We start from the raw sequence: 15,363 nt of genomic DNA, 5'->3' as shown, positions 1-15,363 counted from the left end.
AAGTCCAACAGATTTGACCACACAACACCATTGTTTCGTGAGTTGGCAATTCTTGATGTTTTTAAGCATTATACTTGTAAAACTGTACTTTTTGTTTATGATAACATAAGCGGAAATTTTCCTCCAGAAATTCCTTGTTAGTTTTTGAGTATTCAACATTTGTATTTTACTCGGTCGAAAGATAAGAGAAATCTTCTCATCCCTAAATATACCACTTCTAGAGGACAAAGTTCAATGAAATACTCTGGTGTAACACTCTGGAACCAAATCTCAGAAACTTACGATCTGTGAAATCAAAGTCAAAAATTAAAAGAGACCTGAAACGTTATCTCTTGTTTATCTAACAAATTTCTTCCTCTCATTTATATTTTATTCTACCACAAATTTTTATAATTTATGTACTTATATTGTTATAGAATTTATTTCAAATAGCGAGGCTAAGCCTCAATCTTCAACATGGCGCTCTATGGCAAAATGATAGATTCGGTGACTGTGAATAGTAGGGGGCTGGACTTGATTAGTATGTTACTAGTCCCTACCCAATTAACTAATCCTTAATGTGTTTATATTTTCTTTTTCTTTTCTATCCGGAAAATAAGTATCCTCTCCTAAATATCTTAATGTGTGTCTGTTTTTTTCTAAAGTCATTATTTATGCAAATGAGAATGAAATATGCAAGCCACACCCACCAAAACATATATCAGTTCTTGCCATTCTCAAACAAAATTTATGTACCAAAATTGACTCTGACCCGATAAGCCGTTCTTGACATATCGCGTCAACAAAAAACAGACACACACACAGTCAGACTGTAACTGGTGATAGATAACTGATAATTTTCAGAAGCTGGACCAAAATTTTGTAGGAGTGAAAGATATTTTCTTTCGCTAATAAATTTAATATTTCAGAAATGTGTTTGGCAAATCATTGCTGGGCCAGCAACACCGTAAAGCAGTAGGCTTTGCCGCTCACCCTTCATGCAAATATTTGTTCTGTACCCTATAACATTTCGACGCTATGACTTTTGACCTGGGTCAAAGGTCAAAGAGGTCTGAAATTGGGTCCTAAAATTACGAGACTTCAGGTCTAAAATGGGCCCTGGTTTTTTATGTGCGGCCGCACACCACGACCACTTGTCTGAACAAGTGCCCCCTCCCATGAGAACCAGTAAATTTGTTTGTGTTTTCTCTACTTCAACAAGAAAAACACAATACCTCGATAATAACATACGTGAATTGACTCTGTCTGCATCCCAACCCAACCCCCGGCCCGGAGATGAGTCGAGTCATGGCTTGGAATCACAGTCCTTCATGAGCTATTCAGCTTTGGGTCTATTCGCCCCATAGACGTTTGTACATAAGCGAGAAACAACCCTCGCTTATGTACACACGTCTATGGGGCGAATTACAAGTCCCAGAGCTGAATAGCTCACGAGGGACTGTGCTTGGTATCTACATCATCTGCGCAGCCAAAATTATCTTTTGTTGGTAGACAAGTTGTAATATAACTAAGATGATTAATAATTTGTATGAGTCCAGGTTTTGTAGAGTTTCTGTTGTATACCGTCTCTGATACAGTCTCTGTTGATATAACCCTTCACCCGAGCGCGCTCGACACATTAGGGAGCGTTCAGTTATTATGGCCGGGGTGGGCCGGCAAAATCCAGGGGGGGGTTCACCTCAAATTTGAAAACTGCAAAGGGGGGTCATGTATTTTTCAAACAGCTCAGAAGGGGGGTCACTTAATTTTCATAAGTATCCGTCCTGTCAAAAAGCAGTTTCGGTGTTCAGAAATATTCTGGGAGATAAAAATGATTCGTTGCATGATTTCATTCTCTGAAGTTATACACCGGTAAATCTGAACAAAAGTATAATTATCTGTCACATGAACATCTTTACTTGACAACTCTGAGGCTTATTGTCTTATTGTAAATCAAGCTCACTGCACTGAGGGCAATGAACAATTCCTATTACTTACATATTAGAGATATAGCAAGTTTTGTCAGGGAAATTATTTAACAGTTACCTGTACTGAGACTACTGGTACCTTGAAAAGTTAAATAATACTTTTAGGTGAAATTCCAATATCATAATTGTTGTCCACATCTGAACTTTTAAATACCCTATTTGAATCAAGCACATTTGTATCAATTATCAAACACCTATAAAAGCACAAATTAATTTAGTTTAGCATTGTAAAAAAATTATTCTTAGTTTTCTCATAGACTCCAGTGTATCGTGAATCAGCATTTCGGTGAAATTCCAAAATCTAATTTCTTGCACACATATCAACCTGTAACCATCCTAGGCTAACTAAGTACTTAAAAATGAATTATCAAATGTCTATAAATACACAGATTTTGATACTTTTGTATTGGAAAAAAATTATTCATATTTTCCTCATAGACTCCCATGTACAGTGAATCTACATTTTGGTATAATTCCAAAATTCAATTTCTGGCGAACACATCCATTTGTTACCACCCTAATCTAATCAAGTACATTGATATCAATAATCGACAGTACATAAATACATGGGTTTACCTATTTTTGTATTGGAAAAAAAAATATTCATACTTTCCTCATAGACTCCCATGTATAGTGGATGAACATTTTCAGTGAAATTCCATAATCAGATTTCTTGTACACATAATATGCACCTTTAACCATCATATTCTAATCAAGTACAATTATGTTAATTATTGAACGTCTGTATATGCACAAGTATACCAAGTTTTTCATTGGAAAAAAAATTATTCACAATTTTATCATTTACTCCCATGTATAGTGGATGAACATTTTTGGTGAAATTCTAAGGTCAAACTTTTTGTCCACATGCCAGTTGTAACAACCCTATTTCATTTAAGTACATTTATGTAAATTATCAAATATCTATAAATGCATAGATATAGTTTTGCATTGAGAAAGTATTACATAGATTTCTCATACATGTATGAGAAAATATATGTATACCATGTATAGTGAATCAACATTATCAACAGCTGATTTTTAATTAAATCCAAATATCAAAATATGTATGTACACACGCTTGCGCAAAAATATTGCGATCCACCAGTAATTTCTGTCCAACCCTTTGAGGGGTAATTTCAAAATTATAGCAAGTCAGAATGGGAAATCTGAGCATTAACACCTTTTGAGTTTGTAAGGAAAGTCATTTGAAAAAATCTAAGCTCTTTTTTGGGGGGATTCTATCGCTCCATACCCCTGAGGTGTTTGTGTGTGCAGCTAATTTACTCAAGCAATGTGGGGGGGGGGGGGTCATGAAATTTTTGTCATCTTGAAAGGGGGGGTCATCAATTTTTTGGTACAATGGTTAGGGGGGGTTCACTTATTTTGACTGATGCGCAGGAAGAATTTGCCGGCCCACCCCCGGCCATAATAACTGAACGCTCCCTTACAACACCGCCACGTAATTAAAGATTATGGGAAACCAATCTGATAGAAACACGCCGTGCAATTTCTAGCACATGTACCCTTCAAGAACGCTAATCACGAAGCTTTTCGACGGTACGGTCTCCCCAAAATCTGTAACTACCCCAACCAGTAAACTCCAAATCTCTCACTACACCAACCAGTTAACTAACTAAATATTGCATGTGACCGGACACTTTTGAAAAATGGACAAACGAATAGTCATAACGTAAGTGAGATGCTCATCTGTGTTGATATGAACGCTCATCTGTGTTGGGATATTGTAATAGTTAAGTTTAAGCTTTGTTACACAACACTAAGTGGAAAATTTTACCTCCAGAAATTTTCGAACAAGGACTGTGTCCTTCGTCAGCTGGACTAATGCCGAATGACGTCAGAGCGCACATGGTGGAGATCTACATTGTGAAGATCTCAGGTAAATGATAACGCCAACCCCCCTTCTTTAATTAATGGACGTTTGCAGGGCCCGAATGTAGATAGCCTCCTTGGTAACTCGTTCAAACCAAAATGGATCTTAGTCTAGGATCTTAACATGTTCCATGTCATCTACAGCGAGATGTACACCAAGGGTGTCAGAGCGTATGTGCGCTCTGACGTTATCTAGCATCAGTCCAGCAGTAGTTGTTCGAAATTTCCAGCGGTAAAAACTTTTTCACTGAGTGTTGTGGACCAAAGCTTAAACTTAAAGCGCAGTGGTCGTCGCGCTGCGCTCGCGCGATTTTTTGTTGATAAACATAAATTTTTGTAAACATTTATAAGTCTTCTCAACTTCAATCGGAGTAAGATGGGAGCGGTTCCTCACTTTGTCATCATGCAATATTAAAATATTAAGATCGGAAACGAACTTCAGTAGTGTATCTATAAACTCATGTAAGGCTACGAACATTGAGACACTATATACTCGGGGAGCTAGGACCACCCCCTTTGCACCCCCCCCAGAACTAAACCAAACCAACTTTTTTAGGTTCCTTAGACGACCCAAAAACACAATCGAGATGTTCCCAAAAACAAAAAGTGGCTGCAAGCCGGATATTCAAGATGGCGTCCAAAATGGCCGCCCGAAATAGGGGGTTTTCAGTAAATTGCATTAAAACTTCATATAAAGGACTTAATATTAAAAAAAACTTAGTGAGACGAATGTGTCAGGGCACAATAAATGTTTATATGCATAAATAATTGCATTTCCTAATTATATATTCAAAATGGCGTCCAAGATGGCCGCCAAAATGGCTTTTTTTAATTTAAATGTCTTATAAAAACTCAGCAAACACATAACAAACAATAATTTCAATTGGATTGGATTAGTTGGATCAAAAGACATTATTGATAACAAACTTGCTCCATTTGCATAATCTCAATTAAAATGGCATTCAAAATGGTGTCCAAAATGGCTGCCAAAGTGGTTAATTTTCCATTAAAGTCTCCCTAATACGGAACATAACAGCAAACGAAAAACTTAATCATTTTAAAACATCAATAAAATGAGAACTTTGGTATGAAAAAACAAGAACACTTTACCAAATGTTTTCATTCTGAAGTTTTCATAATAAAGTAGTGTCAAAATGGCTCCAAAGGAGGGGGGGTTTGGCCAAAATTGTTCAGACCAAAATGAATACACTTCTATTCTAACTACTATGTAAAGCTAAATTCGAAATATATCAAAGGTTAACAGTAAAAACAAAACAAAAAAGATGAATAACAATTGATATTGTGGCAGTTATATCACTTTCTGCTTACAACTTTTTGTCTTTTGTCCAAAAAAATGGAAAAGAACAGATTACCATTCTGTAAAGCAAGTATTTTTCGCCATTATTACAATGTTAACGTAATGTAATTGTATATGGTCACTTTTTATGGTTTGCGATTGCTTCCTGCTTGACATACAGGTACTTCTGTCTGGCAAATTACAATAGCTTTTACCAGTCACTATCGGAGTCTTCCAAATCTGAAATATCAGAATAAATATCCATAGTGTCATCTTCGTCTGACTCCGTAGCTTCTGGCAACACTTCCGCAACATCACGTTCTATGATTTCTTCTAGAAGAGTAGGAAGGATAGCTCCTTCAGTCCAGACTGGTTCGATGAGTTCTCCTGGCCTCCTTGTCCATCCATGGCAATCGAAGGAGGGATGTCAGGTATGGGGATGTGTGCCATTTTCCACTGTGCTACACGGTAGTTTGCACGTTTAATGTGTGGGATTAGTGACTGTTTGCAAGGTGGTATCTTGGACAGATCTACCTTAGATTTCCTCGTGATAAGCTCACCTTCACCAACCATCTTCTTCAGCATTACAGCTCGAACAGCATTCACACTCTGCATTCTTGGGAAACCATACATGTAGCACACAAACTGTTCCAGACCATCAACAAGCTCATCATCTACTTCCAAATTATCACACAGTCAAGCAAAAATTCATGATATAATATCTTGGTTTTTTGTCCAACTTCTTTATTGGAAGAATCTTCCCTTACCCTTAAAACAGCAGTTGCAGTCCTCACCAGTAAAGCAGTAAATTCCCAATAATGATTCGCAATAACCTGGGCCAAGGTCGAAAGCCAGGTCAGATATATTTATAAGTCGTCTCTTAGCTCCACTGCCAGTGTCAAAGTATACTACCAGAGGAGCTAACTGGTGAGAATAATAAAGCAAAATAAAGAAAATGTCACTGTCTGGGGAATGAACAACTGCATTCTTGTATCCATTCTCCTTGGCATAGAACAGGTACAGGACAAGGAACATCTTAAAATCAACAGGCTTCCTTGTGTTTTTCCTTGTGTTTCAAAATGATGAGAACAAAAGTCAAATGTTCAAGATAATGCTTCGTGTGTGGAGTAGTAAGGAAGCAGCAAGAAGACTAGACGGGAGGGAAATGATACTTGTTGTTGAAGGTGTAGCATACCAATTCATTAGTGCAGAAGATGGTGAAACTGTAGAGCAGGTGGAAATACGTGGCTTAAGATCCACACCAGAAGAGACAGACAGCAGGGTTAATAAATATATCTGACCTGGCTTTCGACCTTGGCCCAGGTTATTGCGAATCATTATTGGGAATTTACTGCTTTACTGGTGAGGACTGCAACTGCTGTTTTAAGGGTAAGGGGAAGATTCTTCCAATAAAGAAGTTGGACAAAAAACCAAGATATCATTAATTTTTTGCTTGACTGGGTGATAATTTGGAAGTAGATGATGAGCTTGTTGATGGTCTGGAACAGTTTGTGTGCTACATGTATGGATCCCAAGAATGCATAGTGTGAATGCTGTTCGAGCTGTAATGCTGAAGAAGATGGTTGGTGAAGGTGAGCTTATCACGAGGAAATCTAAGGTAGATCTGTCCAAGATACCACCTTGCAAACAGTCACTAATCCCACACATTAAACGTGCAAACTACCGTGTAGCACAGTGGAAAATGGCACACATCCTCATACCTGACATCCCTCCTCCGATTGCTCATGGATGGACAAGGAGGCCAGGAGAACTCATCGAACCAGTCTGGACTGAAGGAGCTATCCTTCCTACTCTTCTAGAAGAAATCATAGAACGTGATGTTGCGGAAGTGTTGCCAGAAGCTACGGAGTCAGAAGAAGATGACACTATGGACTATGGATTCTGATATTTCAGATTTGGAAGACTCCGATAGTGACTGGTAAAAGCTAATTGTAATTTGCCAGACAGAAGTACCTGGTATGTGCAAGCAGGAAGCAATCGCAAACCATAAAAAGTGACCATATACAATTACATTACGTTAACATTGTAATAATGGCGAAAAATACTTGCTTTACAGAATGGTAATCTGTTCTTTTCCATTTTTTTGGACAAAAGACAAAAAAGTTGTAAGCAGAAAGTGATAAACTGCCACAATATCAATTGTTATTCATCTTTTTTGTTTTGTTTTTACTGTTAACCTTTGATATATTTCGAATTTAGCTTTACATAGTAGTTAGAATAGAAGTGTATTCATTTTGGTCTGAAAAATTTTGGCCAAACCCCCCTCCTTTGGAGCCATTTTGACACTACTTTATTATGAAAACTTCAGAATGAAAACATTTGGTAAAGTGTTCTTGTTTTTTCATACCAAAGTTCTCATTTTATTGATGTTTTAAAATGATTAAGTTTTTCGTTTGCTGTTATGTTCCGTATTAGGGGAGACTTTAATGGAAAATTAACCACTTTGGCAGCCATTTTGGACACCATTTTGAATGCCATTTTTAATTGAGATTATGCAAATGGAGCAAGTTTGTTATTAATAAATGTCTTTTGATCCAACTAATCCAATCCAATTGAAATTATTGTTTGTTATGTGTTTGCTGAGATTTTCTAAGACATTTAAATTAAAAAAAGCCATTTTGGCGGCCATCTTGGACGCCATTTTGAATATATAATTAGGAAATGCAATTATTTATGCATATAAACATTTATTGTGCCCTGACACATTCGTCTCACTAAGTTTTTTTTAATATTAAGTCCTGTATATGAAGTTTTAATGCAATTTACTGAAAACCCCCTATTTCGGGCGGCCATTTTGGACGCCATCTTGAATATCCGGCTTGCAGCCACTTTTGTTTTTGGGAACATCTCGATTGTGTTTTTGGGTCGTCTAAGGAACCTAAAAAAGTTGGTTTGGTTTAGTTCTGGGGGGGGTGCAAAGGGGGTGGTCCTAGCTCCCCGAGTAATAGGCCTACTGGGCACATTATGTCGCTGAGTTTACTTCACGCAGTCACAGTGAACAAATGGGTTTGATCACGCTGGTTGTACACACTGCTATGTACGGCACAGTAAAAATACATCACTAAAATGATCAACATTGTATATATGTAGACCAGCAACAAGCTGACACAAAAATTACATTCAAGACCATGATCGGCAAGCCAGAGCAGGACACGGGAGATGCTGTTGCTTCGATAAGAGAGACGGTCACCGCGTTGATGTACACGGATATAAGAGAATCCGGTCCCACAATGTACCGCCCCGCGACGACTTGGCCCACGACCCACTGTTGATCAACATTTCTAACTTCTTCTAGTAATACGTGGCAAGAAATAGTGAAATGACAGGAAGCAATAGACAAAACGAGCGGGTTTTCGCGGCATTTGGCAGGAAAATTGCACGGCTACACATAGGGACGTATCGAGAGATCCTATGCACGGTCGATGGCAGTGATCCAACGGCTAGCTAGTGTACGCTAGGCCTACCGATGCTACGCAAACTTCGTTGTTGTGCCTCCTGATTGCCGGGTAGGTCTGGATCCTCTTTCAAACGAGATAACCCCCAAATAACAAGAAGACCTATGAAATGTCCTTCGCTTGACTTGATATCTGTACTCGGAATTCTCGTTTGCACCCCGACGGGGTAAACTCCGTAGTGGAGTTGCATTCTCCACAGCCGAGTGTATAGGCGCGCTGCGTTCATGGCAGACCACAGAACAGATGCTTCTTGCTGCAGCGGGCCCGGGCATTGCTCTGTGAGCTGTAGATTTCTGTAGCTCGCGTTATTGTCAATAGTACTCCTGTTGGCGATGTCGTAGACTAGAGCCCGGTCATTGATAGTCTGTTGGCATATACACACGTACGGGTAAGTGTTTAGCTCCATGGCTTCAGCGATAACAGTAGCCGAGCCCATTCAACTGATTCAAGAATAATGATGAAATGTGATCTCAATCCAACGTGTAGTTACTGTTCAATATTCAGCAGATATTTAACTAAGATTAGGGACTGGACACAAATTACAGAGGGGGGGTGGGCCGGTGTTTTCGAAACCCGCTGCGTCAAAAATAGCGACCCTTCAAAAGTTCATGCACAGAAATTAGTGACCCTCCCCCTTATCCGTGCATGAAAATAAATGACCCTCCCCTGTTACTCAATACCCCCCAACAAACCCGCAATGTGTTCAAGAACCCCCTTCTGACTTGCTATACTTTTGAAATCCCCTCCCAAAAGGAAGGAAAATGTGGCTGATATAACGCTTTGTCCAAAAATTTCAAATCATATGTGTGTGAAAATTTTATGTAAATGTACTTTGCTTGAAGTGGCAGGTAAAAAGTGCATGCGTGTAAAAACAATGTAATTTTTAGATTTCATCGATAATGTTGATTCACTATACATGGGAGTCTATGACAAAACTATAAAAACTTGGCAAATCTGTCTATTTATGTGCACTCGATTATTGGTATAAATGTTCATGATTAGACTAGAGTGGTTTCAAGTCCATGGTTGTGCAAGAAATTTCATTTTGGCATATCACTGAAATGTTGATTCACTATACATGGCAGTCTATGACAAAACTATGAATAATTTTTTTCCAATACAAAACTAAGTAAATCTGTTATTTATGTACACTTAATTATTAGTATTAATGTTAATGATTAGATTAGAGTGGTTTCAAGTCTATGGTTGTGCAAGAAATTTGATTTTGGAATTTCACTGAAATGTCGATTCACTATGCATAGCAGTCTATGACAAAACTATGAATTTTTTTTTTCCAATACAAAACTAAGTAAATCTGTGCATTTATGTACACCTAATTATTAGTATTAATGTTATGATTAGACCAGAGTGGTTTCAAGTCCATGGTTGTGCAATAAATTTGATTTTGGAATTTAACTGAAATGTCGATTCACAATACCTAGCAGTCTATGACAAAACTATGAATATTTTTTTTCAATACAAAACTAAGTAAATCTGTGCATTTATGTACACCTAATTATTAGTATTAATGTTAATGATTAGACCAGAGTGGTTTCAAGTCCATGGTTGTGCAATAAATTTGATTTTGGAATTTAACTGAAATGTCGATTCACAATACCTAGCAGTCTATGACAAAACGATGAATATTTTTTTTACAATACAAAACTTAATAAATCTGTGCATTTATGTACAGCTAATTATTAGTATTAATGTTAATGATTAGACCAGAGTGGTTTCAAGTCCATGGTTGTGCAATAAATTTGATTTTGGAATTTAACTGAAATGTCGATTCACTATGCATAGCAGTCTATGACAAAACTATGAATATTTTTTTTCCAATACAAAACTTAATAAATCTGTGCATTTATGTACACTTAATTATTAGTATTAATGTTAATGATTAGACTAGAGTGGTTTCAAGTCCATGGTTGTGCAAGAAATTTGATTTTGGAATTTCATCGAAATGTTGATTCACTATACATTGTAGGCTATGAGGACACTACAAATAACTCATAGGTTATCTGATCCTAAATTGTATTCAAAAGTTGTTCGACCTGAAACTTTCAGTTGTTATTGATGACATTTTGCACTATTCTGAATAGTTTGTATTCTGTCAATGTCCTCAAAAAATAAAAAATGTACATACGGCGACATGAACATTTGACACTGACCTATACCTAATGTATTGCCAATGGGAGAATGATATCAAATAAGTAATCTCCCAAATTGTTATTGAAAGCGTCATAATAGGGGACAGTTAGTCATATAGGGGACATTATGTACAATAGAGGAGTTGGATAAGTAGAAATCATGACATCTAGTTAAATCAATGTGGCTGCTTGGATCATCAATACATTGTTTTATACCCTTAAAATTGCGCCCGAAGGGCGCGCCGAAAATGGAAATGGCAGAAAATGAAAGTGCCAGGAGGTATTTTTTCTTTTCTCAGTATTCCATATTCTTCAATACGTGCACATGCAAGTTCAGCTTTGATGCATAAAAAAAGGTGACCCTCCCCCATAGGCTTGCACAAAATTTTATGACCTTTCAAAAATGCTTGCGCGAAAAATGGCAACCCACCCCCAAAACACCGGCCCACCCCGCTGTAATTTCTGTCCAGTCCCTTAATTGACCTTTTCCTGCGTGTCACATTTGGTAAGTTTGTATGCTTGTGACTGATCAGAAGCCATTTTAACAAGCGGCAATATCGCAAACATAATAATCAACCCGTAATAACCTAGTGCAGCATTCTTGGATATGTTTTTATCAGGGGGACCCCTTCAGGAGCATGCGCAGCGCGACGACCACTGCGCTTTAACTGATACCCCCTTGACAATTACATTACTGGTGGTGACGCCATTTAAAAGTGCAAGATGCAAAGACTTGATGAATATAGTTTAGGTTATTTTGACTTCAACAGCCGAGGTCATTTATGAGTTAAAACACAAAGACAAGACATACAAACTTCAACAAACACTGAGAAAACAGTTTTAAGATATTTTTAAAACCGTCTATAGCAACAGAATCACAAATACAATCGACTCTACGGAGTCTCACATGAAAGATCGCAGTATGCCGAGTTAAGAACCTTAAAAATGAAAGTCGGGGCATTGACATTACTTTTGCATTTATGCATTTGTATAAAAATATATAGTCAAAAATGGTCATTGACTGTAAAATTGTAATTATATTATATCATGCTACCATGCGCCATTCTGATTGGACGAGAGCTCATTCCACCGATGCTAAAATACTGTTTTAGCACTGATAGCAGTGGTAAAACGGGCCCCTAAACCAGCATTTTCGAAAATTGCCCTGTCGGTGCGTTTGAACGTACCTATCTAAACCGTAGACCCTCGAGAAAAACCGGAACAGCCCGCTTTGTTTCAAAGACCGAAGTCCGAATTTTGATACACAGATAAAGTATGGGTCTGTAACTCACCTCTTGGAGAAAATAAGTTGGGATCAATGATGAAAGACGTCTCTGAAGCAGCACATTTGCGTGTGATGTACACAAATCATTGCATTAGGTAGAGCAACAGCGCACCATGCACTTTGCTTGATTCTGCGGGAGTCGAGACTCGATATTGCCTAATATAATGCTCTTTACAATGAAAAATAGTATTCGTTCATACACAAATAAATTGACACTTCCTCACAGTCACGGTATGTCAATGTTCTGTACCAAAGCTTGGGCTGTAACAGACCTGGGCGTCCTAGCTGCAAAATTGTAGCCCTTGGTTGGTGGGGATTGGGCTTCTGTCGTGCGGCTCGCGCCTTGCCCCAACCAGGGCTACAATTTCTCCCAATACCTGCTCGTGTAAACGCTGCAGTGCGGGTCTACACTGCATGGTCAAGGCACACACGGGGCCGCATTATCAGAGAATCTCGCCTTACCGTGTGCAAATTTCACCATAATCCTGCTCCTGGATAATGTTAGAGCCCTTGTAAGTCCTATCGATGGTCAAGTTTACTCCTTGCAGCTGAAAAATGAGAGTTTAATGACTCAGGCGCGAAGTCAATTCGAACCTGACCGCAGTCGTTGAACTCTTGTACCACTTGTACCATTACATTTTAGGGGTGGCCGACAGGTGTGAGGGAGCTGAATGAGCATGCTTACGGGTAGCCCTATGAGCCCTACACTGCGTCCGGAGCCAAAGCCGGACACTCTTGCCATACTCGTAGGACTAGCTTGTGGGATTGAAAGGGGTGGGTAATTTTCATGACAATATATAACTCTTGGTGAATAAAGAGAGATACTTTTACCGAAGTTCAACTACGCATTTTAATTAGTTCAATAAATCTAGTATTTTAGATAGAACTGGTAGAAGGGAGATAGGCCTATAGTTGTTGACATCACTCTTAGAGCCTCCCTTATGAATCGGAACTATTTCAGCACATTTGAAACAGTCGGAAAATGTACCACTATAAGTTTCAAGATTAAAAAGAGTCGCGAATATATGTCAGACATTTCACCACTTTAAAGCTCTGGCCAAGCGCTAGTCTGGCTCGAACTTTGCTACTAGATGATACTAGAGTTTGTTAATTAGGCGGGTAAATATCCGATATATATCGAAGATTTTATAGCCTTAGAGATCTATATCGTATAGTATAGTAGCCGTAAATATCGATTGGATATCTTATAATTATATTGCGGTGTCCTCTTGTTGTCAGAGCATCTGTATAAATGGCAAAGACGAGACGACAGACTTTGCATGGCGTGAATATCTCTTTCACTTCTTCAGAAATAAAGATGGCAAGTTCTTCAATGGTCACTGGTCTCTCTTTGCTTTCAGCGATAGTGGTATTCTTGCAGTAATTGAAAAGGAGCAAACGGTCCTATGACCTTTTTTCAATCCTCCGAAAAGATAACGTTAAAATAACAACAACCACTGCCACCAGCGCGCTACTGCTAGTGCTACCGTTTTCATTAGTCCCTCACACCTGTCGGCCACCCCTAAAATGCAATGGTACAAGTCTGGGTACAGAGTTCAACGACGGCGGTCAGGTTCGAATTGACTTCGCGCCTGAGTCATTAAACTCTCATTTTTCAGCTGCAAGGAGTAAACTTGACCATCGATAGGACTTACAAGGGCTCTAACATTATCCGGGAGCAGGATTATGGTGAAATTTGCACACGGTAAGGCGAGATTCTCTGATAATGCGGCCCTGTGTGTGCCATGACCATGCAGTGTAGACCCGCACTGCAGCGTTTACACGAGCAGGTATTGGGAGAAATTGTAGCCCTGGTTGGGGCAAGGCGCGAGCCACACGACAGAAGCCCAATCCCCACCAACCAAGGGCTACAATTATTGCAGCTATGGGCGTCCTAACGATGTAGACCAAGTTCAAAATAACAATGGGATGACTCCTGGCGATTGCGACGAAAGTTGACATCAAATGCAACAAGCAATGTCAGCGTCCAGCTCTTGCTGCATCCGGCAACACACTCTGCACGACTGTTTCATCACAGTTGATGCAGTCATCGCACGTCTGGATTATTTCAAAACGGCTTTATTTCTGGTACAATTAACGTCAAAATTATCCATCAAATATACATGCTGTAACTTCACTGTGCCACCTCTGAATGTCACGACGGTCGACGTGTACGGTACTATTTTTAGTATGCAACAAGTCATTGACAATGACACAGTCCCCACTTGTTAATGGGTACTTTAACTCTTTTCCTGCCAAGTCCATATTTCACCACCAGGTCAAGATGGTTAAAATTAATGAAACACAACATATTCCATATGGTGTATTTAAACATAATACTGTACATTTGAAGGCTGTTGAAAACATAAATACTGTTAACTTGATTTTTTTGGACTAAAGATGCTATAACAGACCAAGCCAAGTGGGTGAAAATACGTTGTGTTTTGGCTCAAAACTTCTTTTTACTGACTTGGCTGATGGGAATTGATACTGTCTGGCAGGAAAAGGGTTAATTAAAAGTCTTCTGAGAGGACTACTGTAAGCTGCCATACTAAAAACAAAAAGGTCATTAAAATGAATCAATTGATTGGTAGCTAATCGAGAGGATGCTGCCAAACATTTTTGCATCCTATCCTAACACTGACAGATTATCACCGGTACCATATTTCATAAAGTTTTTAGGATCTGTACTGATACCATCTGCAGACACCACATGGCCAAGGTAATGTACTTCCTTCTTGAGAAGATGGCATTTCTGTGGCTTTAACTTTATACCATGCTCACGTAGTCGATCAAACACTAGCTGCATTCTATCAAGATGCTCATCGAAAGTCCTTGAAAAGATGATGATGTCATCCAAATATATCAATACAGTGGAGAAATGCTGATCAACCAGGCATGACATCATTATTCTCTGGAATGTAGCCGGGGCGTTTTGTAGACCAAATGACATTCAGTTTGCCTCGTACAATCCCATAGGCGTGGTGAATACCGTCTTGGGTTTATCTCGCTCCTCAACTTCTACTTGCCAATAGCCAGCAGTGAGATCCAATGTTGAGAAATACTTGGCACCTCCCAATGATTCTAGAGCATCATCAATGCGAGGTAGAGGGTAAGCATCACGGAGAGAATGCAGATTCAATTGTCTATAGTCTATACATATTCTAGAGTACCATCTCTTTTCCAAACGACAACAATTGGACTTGCATATGGACTTTTGCTCGGTCTAATAACATCAGCAACTGCCATATCTTCAATATGTTTCTTTACCTCTTGGTACTGAGCAGAAAGAATC

This window comes from Ptychodera flava, assembly GCF_041260155.1.
Source record: "Ptychodera flava strain L36383 chromosome 3 unlocalized genomic scaffold, AS_Pfla_20210202 Scaffold_25__1_contigs__length_14229661_pilon, whole genome shotgun sequence".
Taxonomy (NCBI): domain Eukaryota; kingdom Metazoa; phylum Hemichordata; class Enteropneusta; family Ptychoderidae; genus Ptychodera; species Ptychodera flava.
Note: the sequence above shows the minus strand (reverse complement) of the source record.